The sequence below is a fragment of the Triticum aestivum genome, chromosome 4D (assembly GCF_018294505.1).
Source record: "Triticum aestivum cultivar Chinese Spring chromosome 4D, IWGSC CS RefSeq v2.1, whole genome shotgun sequence".
In the NCBI taxonomy this organism is placed as follows: domain Eukaryota; kingdom Viridiplantae; phylum Streptophyta; class Magnoliopsida; order Poales; family Poaceae; genus Triticum; species Triticum aestivum.
This window is the reverse complement of record NC_057805.1, coordinates 295432174-295438706: the sequence shown is the minus strand read 5'-3', so window position 1 is coordinate 295438706 and position 6533 is coordinate 295432174.

Below are 6533 nucleotides of genomic sequence, written 5' to 3'. Positions count from 1 at the left end.
AAATATGCTTTGGAAAAGAACGGAACTAGGAGAGGTTAACAGGGTGTCCTGTGACGTGTGTGGCCACACCAGAGTCGAGGATCCAATCAGCTCCATTATAGGAAGAAGTTGTTGGCTATAGGCTTTGTGGAAGAGGGCCGCTTGATCCAATGATAGAATGCTGAGCTAGGACAAAGAGGGAACATGTGGCACCTGGTACTGAGAAAACGGGTCGGACACCATGAGGGGATAGGCCTGCAAGTGCACTCCAGGCCAGGGGCCAAGAACACCCGCGGCGTTGGGTGGGATCCAACCCGAGTGAGGAGCAAGGAGCGCCATGCCATAGGGGGCGATGTAGGCGGTCGAGGGCATCGGGGGCTATGGCTGGGACCCGCAACCACTGGAGTCAGGGTTCCCGTGTCCGTGACCACCGCAGTGGCCATGAACATGGTCGCGATCACCACCGCCGTTGCCGTGGGTGCCAGCAATACTATGGCTAGAAGGAGGGGCACAATCGCCATGGCCACCTCAATCACCGCGGTCGTTGGTGGAGTTGGACCCATCAAAGATGGTGTGCATGGCGGGGCCGGCTTCTGCAACACAAAGGTTTATGTTGTACTCCGCGGGGTCCACGCAAGAGCGTACCACATTGAAGGGAGGAAGCGGAGGTGTGTCGCCCAGAATTGTGTTGATGGTTTTGAAGTGGCCGTCAAGCCTGTGGAGGAATTGCATGGTCAGATCCAAATTAGAGACCGATGTGCCGGTGTCAGCGAGTCCATCCATAAGAGCCTTGAGACGGCCTGTGTAGTCAGAGACAGTGATGCCCTCCTGCTTTAGATTGTGGTACTGGCGTGTCAGGTGGAGGTAGCGAGCCCCCTGGTTGGTGAGAAAGTAGTCCTTGACGCATTGCCATACTGAATGCATAGATAGCGCCGCTCATGATAAGCCCAAGGAGAGAGTCTGCAAAGGTGAAGAAGGTATAGAGGATCAATCATTGGTCAATAGCGAGCCATGCAGCGTTGGGACTCGGAGGAGGATGGAGCTCAATGTGATCCTGGAAGCGTTGCTGCCGAAGGATGCAAGTGAAGAAGGTGCAACACTTGATATAGTTGTTTTCAGCAGGGTCTAGCTTGAATTTTATGTGGTTTGAGATGTGATCATTGTACAAGTTAAGAAGGAGATGATCCGCGGGCGAGGCGGTGGAGGGAGTGATCACGGTGGTGAGGGCAGAGGTAGGAGCGGGAGTAGTGGAGGAGAGGTCCCGAGAGGGGAGGATTGAGAGGAGGAAGAGCAAGCGCCCGGAAAGGGGAGCTCGCCGAAGATTTCCCCAAAGGTCATGGTGAAGGATACCAATATAGAGGATGAATATGCACTGCACACTATCTGTATTGCTTGTCTAAGTGTTACGGATTACATATAGAGAGGACTGCCAAGATAGTATGCATGTAGGCCATGTACAAGTAGTGGTCATTGGGATCCTACAGGCTAGGAGGAGGTTACAATAGATAAATATTACACACTTGTGATGTACAAAATATATGACACCCTAACACAAAGAACATGTGGTTGGATGGTTAGGAGGAAAGTGGTACCACCATCCCACCAGAGTTCAAATCCTAGACTTGACATTGGTGCTCGCATTTTCCTGGATTTATTTCAACTCTTCCGGTGATGTGCGTTGAAAGGATCGAGAAGAGGTGTCTAGAGGGGGGTGAATAGACTCTTAGAAAAGAAGAGTAGCAGTTTTTAATTCCTTCAAGTTAAGGTGGAGTTTTAGCACAAGTTTAAATATTCACAATACATTTCAAGCAAGCATGGCAAGAGTATATGAGTAGCAGAAAGTAAAGCATGCAAGTTGCAAGAATGTAAAGGGATGGGATTGGAGTATGCAAACGCAATTGGAGACATGGAGATTTTTGGCATGGTTTCGATAGGTGGTGCTATCGTACATCCACGTTGATGGAGACTTCAACCCACGAAGGGTAACGGCTGCGCGAGTCCACGAAGGGCTCCACCCACGAAGGGTCCACGAAGAAGCAACCTTGTTTATCCCATCATGGCCATCGCCCACGAAGGACTTGCCTCACTAGGGTAGATCTTCACGAAGTACACGATCTCCTTGCCCGTACAAACTCCTTGGTTCAACTCCACAATCTTGACGGAGGCTCCCAAGTGACACCTAACCAATCTAGGAGACACCACTCTCCAAAAAGTAATAGATGGTGTGTTGATGATGAACTCCTTGCTCTTGTGCTTCAAATGATAGTCTCCCCAACACTGAACTCTCTCTCATGGATTTGGATTTGGTGGAAAGAAGATTTGAGTGGAAAGCAACTTGGGGAAGGCTAGAGATCAAGATTCATGTGGTTGGAATGGAATATCTTGGTCTCAATACATGAGTAGGTGGTTCTCTCTCAGAAAATGTATGCTAGAAGTGTAGGCATGTTCTGATGGCTCTCTCCATGAATGAAGAGTGGGTGGAGGGGTATTTATAGCCTCCACACAAAATCTATCCGTTACACACAATTTACCAAACTCGGTGGGACCGAATCATAAAACTCGGTCAGACCGATTTAGTTCAAAATGTGACCGTTAGGTTTTTCGGTGGGACCGATATGATCAACTCGGTGAGACCGATGTGCTAGGGTTAGGGTAAAACCTCATCTCGTTTGACCGATTACACAAACTCAGTGGGACCGATTTTGGTAATAAGCTAACTAGAGAGTTGGTCAAGCAAACTCGGTGAGACCGATTACATATCTCGGTGAGACCGAAATTATTGCAACAGGAACCAGAGATTTTGCAAGCCCATCTCGGTGAGACCGGGATCCCATCGGTGAGACCGAATTGACTAGGGTTTCTGGCAGTGGCTATGTCAAGTGAACTCGGTGGCGCCGGATAGATCAAATCGGTGGGGCCGAGTTTGACTTTAGGTTTGGGACATATGTGGATATGAGAGAGTGATTGAGGGCTTTGGAGCATATCACTAAGCACTTTGAGCAAGCAAGCCATTAACCAACACCTCATCCCCTTTTAATAGTATTGGCTTTTCCTATGGACTCAATGTGATCTTGGATCACTAAAATGAAAATGTAGAGTCTTGAGCTTTTGAGCTTTTGCCAATCTTCTGTCCTTAGCATCTTGAAGGGGTTCCACATCCTCTTGTCCATGCCACTCCACGAACTCATCTGAAATATACTAGGTAAAAGTATTAGTCCAACAAGAGATATGTTGACATTGATTACCAAAATCACCCAGGGAGCACTTGTGCTTTCATGCGTTCAGTGGGAGGAGACGTTCCTTTCGACTACAAAGGCGTCTTTGACGACTTCGTCAATCTCAAGATGATGTGTCAGCTCAGTATCTCAGAGGTGCTTATAGGGGTAGGGTGTGCGTTCGTTCATAGGGTGAGTGTATCTACATATGAATGAGTGCCTGCATCTGTATTGTGTTAAAAAACTCACATGACCGTGGATACTTGAGTAGAGCGATACAGGGTGCTTAGATTGAAGAAAACAAAATTCTAACTCTGGGGGATAAGCATTGTGATGTCGTTTGCTCCGGCTCTAACCAAGAGACACATGTCATCTTAGATGGCTTGCACCAGGCACATAGCTGAGGGAGAGAGGAAAGACCTTGACGAAGCGCAGCACGGGCCAATGAGCAAGAGATCACTCACTAGTCCGCAAACGCCATCGTTTGATCACGAGGGGCCGTGCATCAGCTTCCGGGGTTTGATCACACAGGAAATGGTCGTGATGAGGGTGACCTCACCGCGCTAGACAATCGACGGTCCAGCATCTGTCCTAGGGGGCGAGCCGGACAAAGACCTTGATACGAAGGGTTGCCCAAGTACGTCAGGTGAGCCACTAGGAGGGGAAGTCAATGGAGTCGTGGAATAGAGCCAAGTAGAACAACTTCACGTAGTGCTGACTAGAGTCCATCCATCACCAACGAAGCTCGTCCAGCCCATCAGAGAGGGTGTAGTAGTGCAAACATCGCCAGAGCTCAACGCACTACACCAAGGCGGCGTGGATGAGTGCATCATGGATGTCACGAACCCAGTCGCGCAAGGGGACGCCTCCCTGGACCTTGCGACAACAATCATCACAACTTGGGCACCAGGATGTAGGCAAAGGGCGAGGTCAGAGATTGACTATCAGTTAATTCAATGGTTTGTCACCAAACGGCCATGAAGGGCTATCACGAAGGGTCAAAGATGTTGATGCCCGAAATATACTAGTTGCCCACTGTGCCCATGTCGCCAAGGCCAACAGAAAAAATAAATTAAGAAAATTATATGAAACAGTTTTTAATGAATACAACTTGAAAGTTAAGAGAATTACTAGAAAGAAGTTCTCAATGGATTATCTAGAAGTACAATGTTAACCTACGAGATGACACTCTACAATGTGATGTTTGGTTTTGCATGTCCGTTTAAAATAACATAATCAAATGCAATCCAGAAGTCAAGTATGGTATATGGAATATGCTTCATTCATTTATGGAATGACAATCTGCAATGGCAAACACGCGTCAAAGATCCAGGAAATGACACCTCCTATTGGACTAGTAAATTCAGGCAGGCACATACATTGTATAATTCTATCCCTAGTTCATTCAGACACATTCCATTCATGCATAAAGGGTGTCTTCCCCCCTGCATGACCGTAACATCCATGGTGTCTGCCTGAATTAGGGATATGAGCCACATTAATAAGCATATGATTAGCACATTAGCAAATATTGCCCATAAGCACAGTACAAATGACACACAAACATAGACAAAATCACTACCATAACAACATTACATAACCAGACGCATGGCCACACTTTTATTTAGGCATAGTACTTCAGGGTTTACAGACTAACAAACAACAAGCACAACTCTTTGATCATACCCATTGCTGGGTCATGCTCGCCGCATTTGATCACAAACAGGCTGCTAGAAAGGAAGATGACCACCCAGAAATTAACTTGAGGCAAAACCTGTTGGGAAACATAGTAGAAAAAAATCATCCTACGATCACCCAGGAACAATATGAAGATGCATAACGGGTTGTGATCCACAATCGTTGCCGACTCCAAGAGTGCAGCGAAAGTAGACGAGTCGGTGTAGATCATACTTGGAGTCCCTCGAACATCGATGATGATCCCGCAAACTGCCCTAGAATGATCCCTCGAATAGAATACCCAAATCACAACCTCTCTACTTGGTTGCAAGCGTACGATCTTCACGATCCGGCGGCGCTTCACCGTCCAGAGCTAATCGTCACCGTAGAATTAGAGGGAGGAGATTAGAACCACACGGGGCTTCTAATTATGAGGATTAGACGTGGCTAGCGCTTGCTCTAATTCGTCACCTAGGACCAACTAGAACGTGCACTATATCAACTAGAGGAGGCTCCAAAACTTGTGTTGTCATAGGGTAGAAATCCTCTAGTATATATAGGTTAGAGGGGAGGGAGAGGGGAACCACCAAGGGGGGAAAGTTCCCCCTTGGTGCGCCGGCCTTGGGAGGAGTCCCACTCCCTCCCCTAGTAGGATTCGTCCTTCCCACAAGGAAAGGGGGGCGCCAACTCCACTTGGGCCCTTGTGGCCCAAGTTTCCTTCCACCTCTTGGCCTTTTAAGGCCCGTTGATATTTAAATTAAATATAAAATGTTCTAAACATTTTTAGACCATTATATATATACAATTTAACATCTTCGGAAATATTTTCCACCTATATATAATTAATCGATAATAACCAGTATTACCTGATATTCACCGAAAGCCTCCCCGTGACCCCGAAACGCTTCCAGAACATCTCGGAACTATTCTGGATATTAATGAAACAATTCCACAAATATATTATCATCACTCCTGTCCTACTAACACTCAATAGATCGTGATTACCTTAAGATTGTGACCCCGTAGGTTAGGCAAATCACAGACATGAACGAAACCCCTTCGTTCAATGTCTGATAGCGGAACCGTGGACATCCATATCGGTCTCTATTATTACAAAAATGACATTCGAGTGAACCTTTGGTCATCATGTGATGCTGACTTGGCTTCGCGATACTTTACAAAACCCGGTATGCATCAGTATCGTCCTCAGTCATCACCATTCTCACTATACCGTTGCTCCCGTTGCCGATTTTGTTCTTCTTTCTCGTTGACGTGTTCCGGCATCCCCGTGACGTAGTCACCTGTGTCTGGTAGACGATGATGGATGTTGACACATCGAGAGGTCTCTAAGAATATTTCTCCATCGTCGGAGGAGAAAATCCCACTCTCGCGCTATCCGGTCACTTGTCAAACTTTCCGGTGAGCCTGAAAGTTGTCATTATTATCACCTTGTTACAAATGAAATTTGAGCAACCCCAAAGCCCATCGTCTGGTAGGAAGTGATCAAGACACTCTCATGGTCTGAGGAACTAAAACACATGTTAACACTCCATGTTATAATAGATAATTCCAGACGATATAATCACAAAGTATAACAAGCAAGTATTGGGTCAATTCAATATGATTTTTCTTCTAACGTCATACCCTCAATGTTGTTTTAGG